This window comes from Alosa alosa, chromosome 13 (assembly GCF_017589495.1).
Source record: "Alosa alosa isolate M-15738 ecotype Scorff River chromosome 13, AALO_Geno_1.1, whole genome shotgun sequence".
Classification (NCBI taxonomy): Eukaryota; Metazoa; Chordata; class Actinopteri; order Clupeiformes; family Clupeidae; genus Alosa; species Alosa alosa.
The window spans coordinates 20,165,669-20,186,473 of record NC_063201.1 but is presented as its reverse complement, the minus strand read 5'-3'; the positions used below and the strand labels follow the sequence as shown (position 1 = coordinate 20,186,473).

At 43.1% G+C, this 20,805-nt stretch overlaps 2 pseudogenes; both read left to right on the top strand.

The window, feature by feature from the left end:
- The first annotated feature begins 1,174 nt into the window (after nucleotides 1–1,174).
- Nucleotides 1,175–7,834, top strand: LOC125306502 (annotated as a pseudogene).
- A 2,530-nt stretch (nucleotides 7,835–10,364) lies between these two features.
- Nucleotides 10,365–13,681, top strand: LOC125306501 (annotated as a pseudogene).
- The last annotated feature ends 7,124 nt before the right edge of the window (nucleotides 13,682–20,805 follow it).

Below are 20,805 nucleotides of genomic sequence, written 5' to 3'. Positions count from 1 at the left end.
ACTACAGTCCTTGTAGGAAGCGTCCGTTGTTTTTCCAACCCACTTTTAACTTCCAACAAAATTACGTCTTACTGCAACGATGCGCCATCTAGTGGACAAACAACTACTTATCGCCAATACTGGAAATGCAGCCATGATGATGATGATGAATATTTGGCTTTCTTTTAATCCTACTGAATTTGTAATTATGTATCGGCCATTCTAATACCGATAGTATGTGGGTGCCTGTGTGTGTGTGCATGTGTATATGTGTGCACCGCCATCTACAGGCCAATGAGTGTACAGTCACTAAATGTACACATAACCTAATTTTTTTTAGACCCCCCCATGGATGAAATTCTACGAAACTTGGCATACCCCCAGAGAATGCCAGGTCAATCATACACCTAAAATTTGGTGCAGTTCTGAACATCTTAACTGAAGATAGGGGCGATTAAAGCAGAATAATATTGCATTTTCATTTTTTACCGGGGGGGGGGGGTGCAAATCACAAATGAGTGATTATGGGCCAGGTTGATGTGGTCCCTTGAGACCAACATACCATAAAATATTCTTCATCCTCAGTGCCACGGTTCAGGTAGTTATTTAGGAAAAACTGCTTTTTTTTGGTTCATGGGGCCCAGCACGGGGAGGGCCCCGGGGACGAAACGAAATTTTTCCGTAAAAGTCTAGTGGGGCTACATACCCACCAAATTTCATGTGCACTGGTGTTTCGGTGTCCCGGGTATCGTTGACCAAAAATTCAGGAAGTAGATGACGGGGAAAAAAAAAAAACTTTGACAATCATTATATGACCGCTTCGCTAGCGGCGGTCATAATAACCATAGTGGTAACAATAGTTGTGAACTGTGAGATGGATCTAAATGCAGAAAACGTTAATCACCAAATGAGGAGGGTAATGTAAATGTTTATAGACGTAAAAGCTAAAGAAAGGCCAATACATCTGTCCAAAATAGTAACAGAGAGAGCAGGGCAGGGAGAAGAGTAATGGAGGCGAACACAAGAGAGACAAAGGAAACTAGCAGAAAAACAGCATGAGGAAATACTGTAGTATGGTAAGCACTAAGCAAGTATCTAATGAAGACACCAGCATCTAATGAAGAGCAGAACACATCTATGGATAAATACCTATTTCTTACAGTCTCATGATAACAGGATAAACAGAACAGGTGAAATGAACACTCAGGAGACTAAGGGCGTGGAGCGTGAGAACCTCAGTCCATGGGTACGAGTGTGCCATTCATCAGAGACTGTGGCCACTCAGGGGTGGGCAACTCAATCTAGTTCGGACACACTCCACAGACTCGGATGAACTGGAACCAGCCTACGCGCCTGGTGGCTGAGAGCGCGCGACATGGTGACAGAGAGAGACGGGCGGGTGGCGTGCGGAAAACTCCACGTCTGTGGTCACATCTGGCAGAAGGAGAGATTTGCCACTCGAGTGGATCCCGTAGGGAGGAACTGTACATATAAGCGCCACTACAGAGACAGCCTGCTTATTGCACCACTGACTCAGACTTCGAGGAGTAATGTACTTTCAACATGATGGGAATTATGTTCAACCACTGCATCATGTTCACATTGTGACACACAGACACGTATCACTTTTTTTAACTTTCACTGTTCTAACAAGGCCGAGGAGAGTTACCAGGGCTAATTTTTCCTTACAGAAAAGTGCTATCAGCATTCCCCTAAAGACTGAGCTAGTCTACATAATTTAATCAGTTTGGCATGACATACTAAATATGCAATCTACCAAAAATATCAACTGATTTATTCAATTCAATTCCATTTTTTTCATCCTTTAAATATATTGTGTTGTAAATTGTTCCATGTCATGTTGCAGTAAATAATTTCTGGTGATTGGAGTGTGGAATGGGGGTTTCCAATAAACAGAAAACTGTTGTGTCAAAGGGAGGATTGGATTTGATTTTTTAAATTCTTTCTTTGTCCCGATATTTCTCTCTTGCGTTATGCATGTAAAGGTATACTTATTTGCATAGCACGTGCACTCGCCATAATAAATGGCAATGGCATTTCCAATTGACTGGCACTCCCTGTAGTACAACAGGTCTCACAAAAACTAAACTAAAAAGAGATCATCATTATTATCTCAATTGTTATTATGGAAGAATTCTTTAAGGAAACGTATATGCATACACCTGCAACTATTCATAATCAGGTTCCTGCTTGTATGATTTGACCCTCACCCTAATGGATGTACAGTATGTGATCATGCACACTATTTAAAACTAGATGTAACCTACTGCACAACAGTATATGGCATGACTGCCGCATGGTGTTGCCACCTGCTATGCAAAGAAAATAAAGCACATTTCTCTAGCTTAGTATCCCATCTGTTCCTGTAACTTAATCTTGAGCACACTGTAACATACTCTTATCTTCTACTCTCTACTTCTACCATCAACTTTCAAGTAACTTCATGACCTCTATAAATTGAAGTGTAATTTAGAATCCTCTAATTTCCTGTAACTAATTAGCCTGGCCATGCCCACCTAGATCTCCTTTCAGGGAGATAATATTCATCAGACCCCAAAAGGTCAGGCCAATCAGTGATGAGAGGGGATGGTGCTATAGTTTCGAAATCAAAAGAGGCTGTGGTAAACTGTAGTAGCAACACCTGCAAACATAAATAAATTGCAGTCGGAAGAATGTGTACATATATTTCCTGACTACTGATTAGAGTTCTCAACGGGCCTAAAAAATTACAACCCGATGTAACCCGACACATCAACATGAATTATCTGCCTAAACCCGGCCCGCGGCCCGATGTAAAATATACGTTTTGACTGTTAAACCCTGACTTTATTTAGGTGAAGATTCAACACGTGACAATTTACTTAAAGCGGTGATTTTCTCTTCTTCTGGCGTATCGTGATGGAAGAACCATGCCAACTTTGGATGCGGTTATCTTAGCGATACTTTTTGCAATACCCTCGATATACATATTGTTGAAAAGCTTAGTTTATGGCCGTTCATGTGGGCACAATAACTTAATTTTGTACATTTTACCAAAGCGACTGGTTTCGCCTTGCAGGTTCACATATTTCATCAGCACCTTGCATTTTGAGCATTGCACATAACCTGTAGAATTTCCATCAGAATCCAGCACCACTCCAAACACTTTCCAGACCTCTGATTTCCCCTCCTGTAGTAGCGACAGTGAATTCACCTGCGGCAAGTTTACTTTCCACCAACTCCATCTTCTTCTCCAGGCTAAAGGCGTGCACGCAGCGGCGTTAGGTCTGCCCCCGCCCCTCTCCATGATGCACGTTGCATGCAGCAGCCAGACTTTCTTTACGGTGAACAGCAGCGATGATTAATAAATGTTTTTTTCCCTTTACTAAGCGGAAAAGATGAAGCCCGAGGTCCGACCTGACCCGAGTCATTTGCTTATATTTTCGACCCGAACCCGGCCCGAACCTGTCGACCCGTTGAGAACTCTATTACTGATGCTGTTTATTGCCAATTAGTAAAGGTTAGGCGAAGCAGGAAATAACCAATGTGATTGGTTAGGCTGGACCAATGATTTCAAAGTTAATTGTCTATCACCATCACCATGCTAGTGTTTGTGAAACGTTTCCCAATCATGAATCCCCAGACTCTATTAACAAAGTGAATGAGTCTGGTTTTAACCTGGCTAGTAACCAAAGATTCTAGAACAGAGCTCTGTTCTAGAATCTTTGCTAGTAACTAACTGCCAAGTGTGATCAAAGCCAAGACCAAATATGCCCTTACCTGGTACTTACTCTAATTTTTGGACTAAAACCCATAGTCTTGTTGTAAAATACAGTGAATTTAAGATTCTAAAATCTAATATCAAACCTTTTACTTATACTCTTTACTATGTTCACAACTTTTATCTTCCACCATATTACCTGGTACTTACTCTGTAATTTGCAGGCTCTAATTGAAAGATTGAAAGTGTAGCTGAATTTTGTACTGAGGTGATGAAAGTGCAGGAGCTGAGATCCTGCTAAAATCTCTCCTGACACACCTCACCACGGTGTCAGCAGGACCACATCAGACGCCTGCAAATCAGATATCAAGTTCTACAATGTACTGTATATCATCTTCTGCTGATGTACTCTAAGGGCATGCCAATTTATTATTTATAAGTAGCCAATCCTTGATGACTTTTGACATGAACAACTCTAATTACAGGCTTGGCTTTGACGGAAATGTGTTCCTCAGCAGGTTTTTTTTCTTCTTCACACAGTTGGTAATTTCCTTCATCCTTCTTATGTTACCGTCATTGTTGTGTAAGAAGAACCTGAGCCATGACAGACAGGAACTTGAGACAGCCCAGACGCGGGTCCTTATTACGGTCTTCTTGTCCCTAACATTTTCAACTCCTCAACTGGCTGCATTTATGAATCAGAAACCACACAGCATGTGCTGATGGATGAAGCAGAATTTAAGGTAGTGTTTTCCCATGTTAAAGGTGTTTGATACACTGATGTTGGGGAAAATGTACTGTAGATAAAATGTAGATAAGGGATTCTAAGGTATTTGTCAGGCCCTTGAGTCGTGGATCTACTCGAGGTTTCTTCCTATATGTATCTCCAATTCTAGGGTTTTTCCTCCCCCCTGTTACCCCTGGGCCTCTCTCTTTTCTTTTCTTCCTTTCTTTCCTTTTTTCTCTGATTGCCTACATTCTGTAAAGCGCCATGATACATGTGTAATGTTTTGGCGCTCTATAAGCACAATAAATTGAATTGAAATATTTGTATGTCTTTACTGAGGCTGCATTTTCCCACACAATGTTTTACATTTAAAAACAACTTTGATAACTAATCAGTGCTTGTACTTGTGCAAAACATGCCCGGGAGGTCCAACACTGGTCGTCATTAAAGGTGTTTGAGTCGTGACTCACTCGGATCTTTCACCCGTGTCTTTAAATTTACCCATGAGTCGCGAGTCTCTAGTATCATTAACTCGGATCTGTTGAGTCTTACTACAATTCAATCTAAAACGATAAACAGCGCCACACACAAACCTCTTGCAACATTAGCTAGCCTACTAGTCCTAGCCATCGTAGCTGCCAAAAATGTAACAATATCGTAGGCAACCACAACTCCACAAATCAACTCAAGCGACTGAGTGAGCAGGCAGTCCGAGATAAGTGGTTAACTTCCCGCAGAGCCGGAAACATTGCAGACTCGCAGACCATGGGACTCAGATTGGAGCTGCTGAGTAGCAATCCGGGTTAGTCGGATCAGCCGGCCGGTTAGGCTACGTTGAGTACGAGTCAGTCGAATCAGCCGGCTACGTTGTCATGAGTGGATCTGTAGACGAGCGAGTAGCTCCTCCTCGAGGTGAAAAGCAATTCCACAACAAAAGCCATTCTTTCACTTCTGAAATAACATTCAATGTTCTGCATGTAGCCTAGACATAATTAGATTTGGTGTATAGATGTAGCATATTAAAATGCAATTAGGTCGTGCAGACAGTCCAAACTGCACGCTCATGGAGCTGCTTGAGTATCTACCCGGATCAGTCGGGCGGGCCGGTTACATTTGTTGTTATAAGTGTGAGTCAGCCGAATCAGCCGGCTACGCTGTCATGAGTGGATCTTTAGAAGAGCGAGTAACTTCTCGTCAAGGTTAAAAGAAAATCCACAACAAAAGCCATGCTTTCACTTCTGAAATAACATATGTTCTGCACGCATAGCCTACTTTGAAATGCAATTAGGTCGCGAAGACAGTCCGAATTCTAAACATTGCAAGTATGGAGCTGCTTGAGTAGGCTAGCCTACCTGGGTCAGTCGGATCCAGCCGGGCGGGCCGGTTACATTTGTTGTTATAAGTGTGAGTCAGCCGAATCAGCTGGCTACGTTGTCATGAGTGGATCTTTAGAGGAGCGAGTAACTCCTCGTCAAGGTTAAAAGAAAATCCACAACAAAAGCCATGCTTTCACTTCTGAAATAACATATGTTCTGCACGCATAGCCTACTTTAAAATGCAATTAGGTCGCGAAGACAGTCCGAAACATTGCAAGCTCTGTATGGAGTTGCATGAGTAGGCTAGCCTACCTGTGGGGTGTACTACGAATCTCGATTAGTGGGTTAGCGAGGTATGTTGCGCTCAAAGCCAGGGTATGCTGTGACACGAAAGTGGTTCAGTTTTAGCGTCGCTGTATCACCATGGTACCTTATGCTGTCAACCAAACCTGGTCGGGACCAGGTTATCAGCTAAAATTTCGGATTAGATTGGCTACTTAAAGCACTAAGCGCAGCTTCCTAGCCCCTCCTCTGACAATAGCGTCACCATTCGTAGGTATTCCCGTGGATCTCGGTGCACGCATCGTGCAAGGGTCCCTCCGGAGACAGAGGGTGTTTCGGGGCAGATCCGATCCTTTAGCATTGCCTGAGGATATACTTTATGAGAGATACAGGTTCTCATCAGAGGGTATTCGCTATTTGATCGCTCTTGTTGGACCTTATGTAGGTAATGCCACAAAAAGAAGCCGTGCGCTTACTGTTGCACAGTGTGTCTGTGTTTCACTGCGTTTTTTTGCCACGGGAACATATTTACATGCAGTTGGTGATGCGGAAAACCTAAGCAAAAACACGGTGTGCCGTGCAATCCAAAAGGTTGTAGCTGCACTTAATAAATTATTAGACGTGTTCGTGGTGTTTCCTGGCTTTCTGCCCCCTCAAACCGTGAAGGAAGGATTCTATCAACTTTCAGGTGATACAAATTCACTAAATGTGTGGCGGTAGAGCGTCAGTCTTGAATGTGTGCGTGCGGGGTTCGTCCCTCAAGCATTATCTACTTACATTACATTACATTTGGCTGACGCATTTGTAACCATAGCGACTAACAACATGGTAAACAGTTTAAGTTTCAAAGCAATTCTGAACAATTTCAGGACAAGTTAAAAACGGTAGAGTACAGTAAGAATAAGTGCATCAGTGACTGCTGTTTTCTCATCCTTATATATGCTGTTATGTCATACTTATGTGTAGGGCTTGAATAGTCCAAATTATTGTCACATGGAATAGTTATTTGCTAAAGGTCATGGAAGTAGTGTGTTGTATTGCACGTGTTTCTTTAACGTCCCACAATTCTGTAATCCATTACTAGGATTCCCCAAACTCATAGGTGTTATTGATTGTCCCCATCAATGCACCTTTAGGGGAGCATGAGGCTGATTTCGTGAACCAAAAGTCAACACATAGTATCAATGTGCAGGTAAAGTATTAGGCTAGATCATGTGGGATTAGCAAATGCATACAGGTACTAACGTTGTACTGGTGCTTAATGATATCCAGACTATGTAAAACAAATGCCATTTGCAGATGACTTGTGACCATCAGCTGATGGTAACAAGTGGTCAGAAGTCTGGCTCAAACTGCTTTCTTTCCCGTGAGTGGGTGGAGGTTTTGATGCTATTATATTAGGCTATTTTATATTATATTATATGATATTATATTAGGCTACCTAACAGTATAGCTATTATTAATAATAATATTAGTTGCCTAGTATTAGCAGCCTATTAATATGTTATTAGAATAGATTCCTAGTAGCCTACTATTAATATAGCAGAGTATATAACAATATAGCAGAGTAGCATTAGACCTAGGCAAACTTTTCTATTGTTAACAAAACAACAACAAATAATTAATTATTATAATATAGGCTACCCTCTCTGTCAATAAGATCAATTCATTAAAATAGGTTTCTTTAGACTTACTTGGCAATATGGTTTTCAGGTAGTGTCATAAAGCCCTTCCCCCCTTCTCTTTTGTAATATATCTGGCTGTTTGACCCTCTGCCCTCCACAGCTCCACGGAAAGCTACATGAGTGAAGTTGCCGCGGTAATGTACTTGACCGGCCCCCTTGACCCCTTACCCCAGTAACAGGCTTATCTAATTGGGAGGTAAGGGGGTAGTCCCCATCCCCCACCTATTGTCCCCAACCCCCAAGTCCAAAAACACCTCAAAGAGAAGTGACAAGAAAAGTGAGAGTGGTGTCAAGACAATTTGGAGGTTAATTTCAAGAAGTTTCTGAACATGAGCACCAGAAAGATGAACAATGTGTGGATGCACTTCGACCAGGAGAGCACTCTAAAGGCTAAATGCAAGTACCGCAAAAACCTGATTTCAAATCATGGAGGATCCACATCCAACATGAGAAGGCACTTAAAAATGAAGCACCCCACTGCACTGCTTGAAGTAGGACTGAATTTCCTTGCGATTTAGCAATACTGACTCAAGTGACTCGTTCAACCCGGATCAGTTTAGTGAGTGACTCAGAATAACCCGGATCCTTAAAAGGAATCGAGTTTGACAGGCCTAGTCGTCATACAACTATATTAACTATAGCTGTAGTATATCAAGTGGATCTATTTACTTCAGCAGAACCACTCCCCTAGCTACTGAGTTTACCTATAGGTTATCCGCTAGAGCATTGATATGTCACATTGTCTACAGATGAAGCTAAGTAAAGTCACGTTCATTTTACCTCCGAGTTGAATCCTTTATTTTAATATACTATGTTGGAGTAAAGACACAACAAATTGGCGACGAGTAAACCAGACCCTAAACAACTGCACGAAATGAAAAGTTAAACCGGAAGGAAAGAGAAAGGATGAAACAAAGCAGGAGATGAAACGAAAGCAAGAGATGAAATGAAACCTAGCAAAGGATCCGTGAGTAACAGTGCATAGCACACAGTGAAAGGATAAACGGATAAGATCTGGATTTCATGTCCGAAATGGCTTACGTTGGAAAAGTAGAGGAGTTTGATAGTTCAAGTGAAGACTGGGAATCATACATAGAGCGAGTGGAGTTATACTGCACCACTAATGATATCGAGGATGTAAAAAAAAGTTCCGTCCTCCTCAGTCTAATGGGAGCAAAAACTTACAGTCTACTGCGTAATCTTCTGAGCCCTGCTAAACCGTCGAGCAAGTCATTTAAAGACATTGTTGACACGTTGCAGAAGCACTTAAATCCCGCACCACTAGTGATAGCGGAAAGATTCAGATTTCATAAGAGGAATCAAACAAAGGATGAAAGCATATCCGAGTATATGGCCGAACTGCGCAGACTCTCTCAGCATTGTGACTTTAAAGATGGACTTGGCGATGCCTTGAGAGATCGTTTAGTATGTGGCATTCACTGTACAAGCACACAGAAAAGGCTACTGTCAGAAAAAGAGCTAGATTTGAAGAAAGCACTCGAACTAGCTATCTCAATGGAAACAGCAGCTAAGGGTGCATCAGAGCTACAGAAGAAAAGCTTAGAAAACGAAGTGCATCAAATGTCCTTGAATGGCAAAAAGCAGGAGCAAAAAAGAAAAAAATGCTACAGGTGTGGTAAATCCTCTCACAGTGCAAACGACTGATGGTTCAAAGAAAAGACATGGGGCAGCCGTGGCCTACTGGTTAGCACTTCGGACCTGTAACTGGAGGGTTGCCGGTTTGAACCCCGACCAGTAGGCATGGTTGAAGTGCCCTTGAGCAAGGCACCTAACCCCTCACTGCTCCCCGAGCGCTGCTGTTGATGCAGGCAGCTCACTGCACCGGGATTAGTGTGTGCTTCACCTCACTGTGTGTACACTGTGTGCTGTGTCTGTTTCACTAATTCATGGATTGGGATAAATGCAGAGACCAAATTTCCCTCACGGGATCAAAAGAGTATATATACTTATATATATACAGTATATATATATATGTAGGAAATGCCACAAACAAGGCCACATAGAAAGAGCATGCAAATCAGACCAAACCAATACCCAAAAGGAATAATCTGGAAAGAACTGTAGAATTCTGGGGTATTCTCACTGTATTCTGATGTGTTCATATGTTACTTCTGTGTGTAGTATACAACAGGGAGAGGTCCATATGATTGTACATAACTGAAACGGAACATCCGAGGAACATCAGTGATAACATGGGCCGAGGGAGACAGCATGTCTGCCTATTCGGGCTAGTATCTCCATCTGGCCAGGGCCGGGTTTTGTACACTGGTTGGCACCTGCCACGTTGGCATGATTGATGTTTGTATGTTTTAGTATAACAGGCTTTGTCTTAGGTTTTGACACGGAGACGGATCGAGGAAGCAACCCGAGGAGCATCTTCTGTCGGAAGGCTCAGCAACCGCTTCTAATAACAACCACAACTGTTAGACTCTGCACAGTTTTACTGTTTGAGACTTAGCCTGTGTGCTGTTATTCATTGTTGTACCATCTACAATAAATCATCATCTAATCGCCGATCCTGATCCCGCCGTCAAGCTTTATTGACCATCTTCAATACAGACATTTGAACTAAAACACAACAAATCCAACAGAACAAAGGTTTTAAACCCAAATCACAGGCCAAAGCAAATTAAATGCAAAAAGTAACAGAACATTCCGACAACACAAACAGCAGTGAGGAAGATGACCTGTCATGCTTAGAGCTGCATAGCATAACTGAAGAAGACAGAAAAATAATATGGGTCACAACAACAGTGTCTGGAGTGAAACTTAAAATGGAACTGGACACAGGTTCAGCTTTGTCAGTGATCTCTGAGACCGACTATGACAGGCTGTTCTCCTACTTACCACTGAAAAAGACATCAGTGATGTTAAAAACGTATACAGGTGAAAAAGTGTCACCAAAAGGGAAACTTAACTTGGATGTGGTCTATGGTGACCAAACACACAAGTTAGAGCTCTATGTCCTGAAAACCACAGGCCCAGCACTACTGGGGCGTGAATGGATGAGGAGAATTCAGCTTGACTGGCATGCAATAAAAGCCCTGAATATCTCAACAGGCCTCAAGAGCTCCACCCGCAGGCCTGACCAGAGACTGCCACAGTTGTTGGAGGCTAATGCACACGTGTTTGAGAAAGGCAAACTTAGACACCTGAAAGCAAAAATTGAACTTGACAAAGATGCCAACCCAAGATTCCACAAGGTGCGCCCGGTGCCGTATGCACTACGTCCCAAGATAGACGCCGAACTGCAGAACTTGGAGGCATCCGGCATTATCTCAAAAGTTGACTGGAGTGACTGGGCTACGCCCATTGTTCCCCTGATGAAGAAAGGAAAAAGTGAAGTGCGTATAAGTGAGCATCAACCTGGTGCTGCGCACGGTGCAGTACCCCCTTCCACGAATCGAAGACATCTTCTCATCATTGGCTGGTGGGGAGAAGGTTTCAAAGATCGACTTGTCACAGGCCTATCTCCAGATGGAAGTGGAGGAGTCAAGCAAAAAGTTCCTAACCATCAACACGCATAAGGGACTTTACCAATACAACCGACTTGTGTTTGGTGTTGCTTCCGCTCCAGCCATCTGGCAAAGACCCATGGATCAGGTGCTCCAGGACATACCTGGAACACAATGCTACCTGGATGATATTATCATAACAGGAAAAGATGATGATGATCACTTCCAAAAAAAAGAGAGAGAAATGTGAGTTTTTCAAAAGTGAAATCTCATTCTGCGGGCATGTCATTGACAAGCACGGCTTGCATAAGTCACAAGAGAAAATTGAGGCACTGCTGAAAATTTGTCACAACCAGGCTCGGACTGGTAGTCTGTACAACCGGGCAAATTCCCGGTGGGCCGGTCCACATGTGGGCCGGTGACCTCCGGTATTTTTTAGTTTTTTTTTTAAAGTTATTTAGCCTATTTGAATGTTCAGTAGCCTATATTTTTCATTTAGTCAAGCAGTGACATGTGGTTTAATGCATGGGGTAACATGATGTGAGACAGACAGAAGATTAGCCTGTCTTTAGTAGCGTATCTCTGAATCCTGTCCCTCTCAAATCACTTTAAAATGGTGTGATTAGCAACCAGAATAAAAAATAAAAAAAATTCCCGGAGAGACCCTCCGGACCCCCGTGTTATTGTAATTATAATAACCTATAGGTCCAAATCTAAAATGTTTGGGTTCAGTTTATGAAGTGTTGCTACAGCATGATACTGTGTGTTTGTTATTTATGGGGGTGTCGGGGGTATGATTTTGGTATCGGTGGGCTTTCTGTGTGTGTGTGTGTGTGTGGGGGGAAAAAAAGTCACAGAGAACTGTGTCTGCCCTACCCTGTCGTTCCATGCTATCCATATGGGGGTTTTATGCTCACCAAGTTTGTGGCACCCCGGTCGTCCAGTAGTGGGCCGGTCCAGAAAAAATTTCCAGGGCCGAATTTTATTCCCAGTCCGACCCTGGTCACAACTCAGATCGTACCTGGGTCTCGTCAACTATTACCACAAGTTTCTACCAAACCTTGCCTCAGTGCTGTATCCACTAAATGCACTACTACAGACAGGAGTGGAATGGCATTGGTCAAAAAAATGTAAAAAGGCATTCACAGAAACAAAAAGACTAATAACATCTGACGAGCTACTTACCCACTATGATCCATCCAGACCCATCCGTCTAGCATGTGACGCGTCCCCGTACGGCATTGGTGCAGTCCTATCGCACACAATGGATAATGGACTGGAACGCCCAATTGCATTCGCTTCAAGGTCCCTTTCAAGTGCCGAACGCAATTATGCACAGATAGACAGGGAGGCCCTTAGCCTAGTATGGGGTATCAAAAAGTTCCACCATTACCTCTATGGCCGAAGGTTTACCTTAGTAATTGATCATCAGCCCCTAGTATCAATATTTAATCCACGAAAAGGAGTCCCAGTGATGTCAGCCGCGCGACTGCAGCGATGTGCCCTGTTCTTAGGAGCACACTCATATGACATCGAGTTCAAGGGTACCAAACAACACTGTAATGGTGATGGTTTGTCACGCCTCCCACTGTCAACATCTGTGGAAGAAATTCCATCAAAGAGTGACCCGGCTGAAATGTTCCACACAACACTGGTAGACCAGTTGCCAGTTACAAATGCAATGATACGAAAAGAAACACGGAATAACCCAACACTTTCCAAAGTGTATGACATTCAAAACGCACCGCCACAGGCTCCTCTACTGTACATCCGTGGGAATGGACGTCTGCACCCTGGCAGAGAGTGCACATTGATTTTGCTGGACCTTTCATGAACTCTATGTTTCTCATAGCTGTGGACGCTCACTCAAAATGGCCAGAAGTAGTCCCAATGAAATCAACAACATCAGAAAATACTATTTCTGTTCTGAGAACCATCTTCGCCAGGAATGGCCTGCCCGAGCAAATTGTGAGTGACAATGGCCCACAGTATACTTCTGAAGAGTTTCAAGATTTCATGAAAAAGAATGGTATCAAGCATTTCAAGTCAGCACCTCACCATCCAGCAACAACGTTAGCAGAATGGTTCGTACAAACATTCAAAAAGTCCATAAAAGCAATGACATCTCACTTCAACACAAAATTGACAATTTCCTCCTGGTGTATCGAAATTCTGTCCATGCAACAACTAATCAGACACCTGCAATGCTGTTTATGAACAGACAGCTGAGATCTCGCATTGACCTTCTGAAACCAAACCTGAGGAGAGAAGTGCAGAACAAACAGTTCAGCGGCTTTCCAAGTGAACCGCCAAGGAGCTTCGATGTGGGACAGCAGGTACTGGCACGTGACTACCGAGGGGACAAGTGGACGCCTGGAAAGATTGTCACTAGGAGCGGCCCTCTGATGTACGAGGTGGACACTGGCGAGCAGACCTGGAGATCAGCTGTTGAATGCTCAACCAAAGACACCGGAGCAACCAGCACGTCCACCTGATCCTGGAACCAACTCTGATCACAGTACAGTGACACCCACAGTTACAGAGGAAGTGCCCCCTGCAGTGAGCACTCTGCAAGTTCCCAGGCGTAACCCTGAACGACTCAGGGCACCACCGAAAAGATTGGATTTATGAGTTCACTTATGAGACTTGTGGACTGAAAACTGAAAAAAAAAGTGTGTTTAATGCATTGGCAATGTTGTATGTTACTTTAGTTCTGTAGCATTAATCATTCTTTTGCCAAGAAATATATTTCCTCTATCTGAATGCATTGATATGTCACATTGTCTACAGATGAAGCTAAGTAAAGTCACGTTCATTTTACCTCCGAGTTGAATCCTTTATTTTAATATACTATGTTGGAGTAAAGACACAACAATAGCATTGCATATTCAAATAACTTTACACTCAACACTGTGCTCACTTGGGCTATCAGTAATTTGCAATACACATGCCAAGTGTGCACTGTGCATGGTTTGAGAGATATGCGAAGAACAGACAGACACATTTTTCAGGTTTCATTGGTACGGTATATGACTCACACCCTAAGAACACCTTGAAAATGTTCTTGTGATCACTGCAGATCCAATAGTTAAGAATAATAGTTAAGACAGAATTCTATGTATGCCTGTATGATTTGTGTTGAATAAAATAGCTGCAGAAGGCTGAATAAGAAGTCTTTTTTCTCTGTTGTCAAGTATCGTAATAAACATGCTAATTACCATCCATTTCGTTCGAAAATTCTAAAACAATGGTACTTACTCCCAACCTTTCTCACTGCACATCAATGGTTAGCCTGAGAATTCTCGTCGTCGCAATTCAAAACTCCACTCGAGCTCCAAGCGGATTTGTACACGCAGCCTGAGCACGCAGCCTGTTTACAGCTCTTCGAGGCACGGTAAAATGTAATTTTTGGTACATAGCTAATTTAGATAAACGTATGGTATGGGTGCTTGCGTTTCTTTAGGAATCCGCCGTCTTGGTTTGTATAGAAATGAATATTAAGTGACACATACACGTAAGAGGTTGGGCATATGTGACGGTTGGTAATATGTGACGTTCCTATATCTTGCCAGTGATTCACATCTGACCTTTACGGCTAGATTATCATTCAGAGTCGTATAAGTGACAGATAATACTAGTTCAAAATAATGATTTCAGTGCAACTACCAGAAAGGTATAAATGGTGCAATTTATTTTAAAATCAAATCAGAAGTCTTGTTAATTTATCTGAAGTACAACAACTTTTAAAGTCCACTACAAATCAATGAATAAATTGAATATATAAACAGTGAATAAAATGTGCTCCAGCCTTTCCCCTAACAATATTTAGGATAAAATAAAACAAATACAGTACAAACCAAGGCAAAACATCCTCTGGAAGTACTACTCCTCTGGACTACTTGCTGTCAACAAGCACTTCTTTTCCACAGGAGCTGTTACTTGGCTTCTCTATTAAACATATAGAGTCTCAGAGTTTAGGTGGGGGTAAAAGACACAAGAAAAACATATACTACTGTGTAGAAGATCTTGTGAGGAAAAGGTTTCATACATGTATCAACTGTCTGAGGGAAGATAACAATGATATTGGAAAAGCATTATTGTAACATTGACATTAGGACTAATGTTAACATTCCTATCCAGTTTCTGCTCATCCCCTCTCATGATAACCCTAATTTCTGCAAATTCATCAACGCTGCGATATTTTCTACAGTTAGCTTTACAATGGCAAAGGTGTTTCGGCGTGTGTCAAGCCCTGCAGTAAAATGGCAGTTTCTGCTCACAGTCCTCGTTGACCCAGCCCTGCTCTCGTACGCTCAGAGCCCCACAGTGCTTTCCCGTCACTGGACACCCGTGCTGCCATCTGCCACCCCAGACCTGGTACTCCAGCGCGTCCCCGTTCATCCACAGACAGTATTGCACCACGTAGCGCAGGCCAATCCATGCAGATGTATTCCCCTGAATCCGCTCCTGAGCAGCCTCTAGGTGTTCCGCTGACAGCAGGCTGGCCATGTCATTATAGTGCTTCCTGCAGTGATCCAAGGCCTCGTTCCAGGTCATGTTGATGTTCACTAGAACCCTGTTCCAAGTGGTTTGGTAACAGAAGAATGGGTACAGCACACCACATTTGTGACCAGTCAAAAATCCAAATTTATTGACCGCGGCACAGTTTCTTGCCTCATCGTCTGCATTGTAGAGGGCACCAAATTCCTGATATTTGTAGCTCAGTTCATCTCCGCTGTCAGACCACATCCACTCTTGGCTACCAGACTCTCTGAAGAGACCTGTCCATGATTTTCCATTAACTGATAGCAATTTGTCAAAGCCTAAAAAGTTGTGCAGTAGCTCCGGAGAGCTGAGGGAGACCAAGTCGAAGAAGTTTTCTCTGCAGTATCGTTGCGCTTCTGTCCAATTCATTGGGGTCTTTATGTGGTAAATTTCTATTACTGCCCTGACTCCCTCCCTGCAGAACACCATCATGAGAAGCATGACAAGGGAACCTCTGGACTCCATGATGTCTTACTTCTTGGAGACAAAAGATTTGTGTTTCGCCTGGGTGCTTGGCCTATTTCTAGGTCTTTGCAGCTGTTACCAGTTTCCAATTTACAAAGCAAATCACAATTTGCTCACTAGATTTCCATTTGACAAATCAACCCAGGTTCTTAAACAAATGAGTTAGGGTGTTTTCTTGATGAAACCATTACTCTGTCACAGATGATGTTTGGGAAATTCTATTGTAAAACTGATAGTTCCGGTCCTTGATTGTGATTGGCTGAATCACGTTCGATGCCGTTGTGAAATGCAGCGTAAACATACCTTGACCGCATTTCGTTCTATATTACTGCGCTACCACAACTTGATAGAAAAGTTGGGAGTAGCTGCATCTCAACGCTGCTTGGCAACCATTCAGATAGAGGAAATATATTTCTTGGCAGAAGAATGATTATCTATGAATAAATCGTTACATTTCTCATTGATGTGCCTTTATTTTATGAAATCTTGCCAGATATGTAGTAACCGTTTTAGAAAAGCACAAACCACTCGAATCCGTAGGTTACACTGATTTTAGAACAGCTAAGGGGGGTTTGAGGCACTCCGCTTGCGCATCGTTCCTAACAACGCCCCTTAGCTGTTCTAAAATCAGTGTAGGCTAACCCACGGCCTCTCGGGGGTTATTGCTCAATCGAAACCTCTGTTCCACAAACACAAGATGTGTGGGAAGCAGGAAGTATAGCGCCACAGAAGTAAGACTTAGCATCTCCTAAGTCATGACACTGAAAAGAAAGAAGATGAGCAGATATGAGAGGAATGGTTTGACACAGACTTTTATAACATAACTTACCACTTCCTGGCAAGATCATGCACAAACATTTAGATCTCTCTCCAAATCTCATTTAGACAAACATTTAGATCTCCTCAGTCTAAGGTCTACTTTCTACTCAAGTGCACTGAATCACCCAGTCAGCATTGAACACAATGTGCTTTTGAGTCAGTGTACACCTGTTTTTACAACCCATTACATCCTTCATCAGTATTATATCAGTGTATCAGTGGTAATTGTGTGACTCCTCGTGCCTTTTTGGTAGTTATTAGCTATTGACAAAAATCCTGTCTGCTATCTTACTGTAAACACGTTGGAATTTTGAGTGATTTGATACTTTTTGGCTAGTATGAGTCACCATTTCCATTCTAATGTTCAGGTAAGTTATTCAAGTTCCTGTTCAAATTTATATAGCACATGATCATACACAATAACTTTAAAATGTGCTTTATACCACCATTACATGATACATTATCAAACCGTGGATGATATAATTGATTCCACCAGCATTGGAGTACAATTGTACACAAACTCTGTGAACACAAAGTGAGGCAAAGGTTATATCCAAACCATTTTATGGCCTTGAAATGATTTCTTAATGACAAGTTGTTAAGGGCAAATCCATGTATTGGGTGGGTCTTCAAATGACTATCAGCTTCCCCATGAGAGAATATCAGGGTAAGGATGTAAAGATAATCCAAGCAATACAACAACAGCACCTGCACTCTCAACACCCTTGCTTTCATTTCCAAGGCCATAGCAAACCAGTAAATTTCCATGTGGCTTTCATATCTAATGTGACAGATTTATACTGCACTCCCATCTGTGTGTCTGTGTGTGTGAGAGAGAGAGAGAGAGAGAGAGGCAGATTGAGACAGAGAAAATGTGTGTGTGAGTGTGTGTGTATAATCCAACGTTGTGGGTGTTTTGCATACGCCTCAGCCAGTAGCCTCACAGGGAAAGCAGAAGCTTATGTCCTCCGTGTGGGCTTGGGGACATTTTGTCATCTCTAATTAAGGGCTTTCAGTCACAATACACTCACAACTCTGCCAAATCATTAGAGCGAAAGACAGAGAGAGAGGAAACTGTGAAAGAGAGAGAGAAAACGGAAAAGGAAGCAAAACTTCTCTTTCCTCTGTCCATATTCAACTGACATTCTGCTCCAGTGAGTTTGAAATTACTTTTAAACTGACTGCCCCAATAACTTCAGAAAAAAAAGAAGAACAGTAACACGTCTGTCTATACTCACTACCTTCCACCACATCCTTTACAACAGGCATCCTCAGGGAGGGCCACAAATTGACCTTTGCTGTGCAACAACAATGACCAACAGTGGTCAACGAGAGACAATCAGTCTTTCCGGGATCTCATGCACTTCCATTTCCTCATAATGATGGCATGCTATGCCTCTTGCCCTTTTGCGCCGCTCCCTCAGTAACTGATGCGAGACCCCTTTTGTATTTGAGGACAGGCTTATTTTTCTCCCAAAAGGGCACCGGGTGCTTTTATTTTGTCCCCGTGATATTTCCGAGTCCTCTCCCCACGCCTGCGGACGTCCTTCCCCTTGTCAGTTAGAGATATGGGGAAGCATCAGATCGCTATTAGTCTCAACCAAACAGCTGGGTAACTGATGCGTTAGCGTGTGATGCTGTGTCGTGGCTTTTGGAGAGAGATGGGTGGGGGCAACACGGCGGGGAACGGTGAGCTCTGTCTTCATTTCAGATGACTGAGAGTTGGACGTGCTGCTGCAAAGCGCTCAGAAACCACTTAGCCTCCACACAGGCCTGGGGAATGTTAGGCACCACAGCGCCTCTACTGGGGATGCAGCAGAGGTGCAACAGCCTTTGGGTGGTGACCAGACCCAATTCTCATATTTTCCAGACCCGAGAAAGGTGTTTTCACATTGCGGTTTCACAGTTGATGGCACAATTTCTCTATTAAGTTTGTGTGTTGGGAGCTATTAAGCTAGTAAAGGACATTTCTTGTGCTACAGGTTGGGGATTTCTCTCAGTGGCCAATCAACAACCAAGTCTATTTCACATTACACAACATGACGCAAGATTTAACGACAATGCACAATTGGCTTTTGGCCACAACTCCTCCAGAAGGCTCAACAGTGGCAACTGTCATCCTGTAGTTTCAGCCCTGTAATAGTGACAATGTGCCATTTCCGCCAAAACTACAGCTCTAGTGAAACTGCACAGTCAATCTTCCTCTATTTCTTTTAACCAAGTCACATAAGCATAGTCTCGATGCACTCCTGAAAATGGTGGCGGCAGTGCAATAAGCTGAAATCTTACAGACAGAACCATATAAACTCTTCCCAGTGGCGTGCTTTGGGTGGGGCTGCAGCAGTGAGCCCCCCTGGTGCATTGATTTAGACAAGGAGGGGAGCAACAGCACGACGCTAAACGCAATGACACATGACTCTGGCTCTGACGCCTCAGACAGGTGCACACTGGGTGATTTATGCTCGTGTCATCTCCCCAGTCCCTGGGAGCAAATATCGACTCTTTATTTCTCCCAGCTCAAGGCAAGCAGGAGGCAGCAATTTCTTTATTTTTGGACCGGGGCTAAATTGAAGCCGCAAGATGCAAACACTACTGACACAGAGCAATTTCCCCCCCCAGTTTTCATCCTCACTTCCCTTCCTGGGAGGAGGAGAGCGGCCGAAGACAGCAACTTAATAGGGCAGATTATTGATTTGTTATGCTTCCTCAGACATTCATATACAGGTACATAACGTTTTAATAGTGTAGGAACCTTTAGACATTCCCCAACCCACTCCATCTCCACTGCCACTGAAATGCAAGCCAGCAAACAAGATGTGGAAAAAAAACATGCTCTTGGTGTGAAATTATAAATTATACATCGACCTGGAGAAAATGCACTCTGTGTCTGATCAGCGTTGTGAACTTGGATGAGCTGCAACAAGGGCTTGGCTCATGTGTTCAGATTACAGCACAGATCAATTAGCCATGAAAACAGAGCTCTGGTGAATATCTTCTGGCAACTTTAGGATCCAAATAACCCTAAAGAGGGGGTAAATGAAATCCCTAAATTGAATCCCAGCCACAGTACTGAGATGCTAAATGCCCTTGAATATTAAGGACATTTACGCTGCCTCATTTACCACATTGTGTGTCTTTTTTTTCCCTTTCACCCCTTTGCAAAAATTTTGCACTTTTTGTTTTGTACCGTCTGACAGCATTCTGGAACAAGAAAGTCCAAAATTAACATCTTCACTTTAATCTCAAATGACTTAATTCCTCTCTCTCTCTCTCTCTCTCTCTCTAACAGCTTGTCCTCTGCTCAGAACGGTCGAGGCGACCCCCCTTAGAGGAAAAATTACACGTTGTGCCGCTCACTTAATTGCATCGAGCATTATCTTGGGGAGATACATGGACCCAGTCAGCTGGAACAGGCAATTATTGTACAGAGGGCAGAGGGAGGTGTCCGTAGTGTAACCCTCTGCTGGTAATACCATCTGCGGGGGGAATAAAAACCAAGTCATATACTGTGGATTATGCATTATTGAATAATGAGGAACAGAAAGAGCTGTCCCTGATTCAATTTCCCCCATAAATATTTCATCTTTTCATTCGCCCCCTTGGTCTCGAGCGAGAGTGCCCCCTCTGTTCCCTTCTCTCGTCTCACCCCGCCTTGCTTCACAAGCCTGGCAGTGCCACATGCGGTGGGCTTTTATATAGATAGATAGCTCACCTCTTGGCACACTACACCAGGGCAGAAACGTCTCAGGAGACAGCACTGTGGCACAATGCAAAGTGTCAGTTCCTCGGA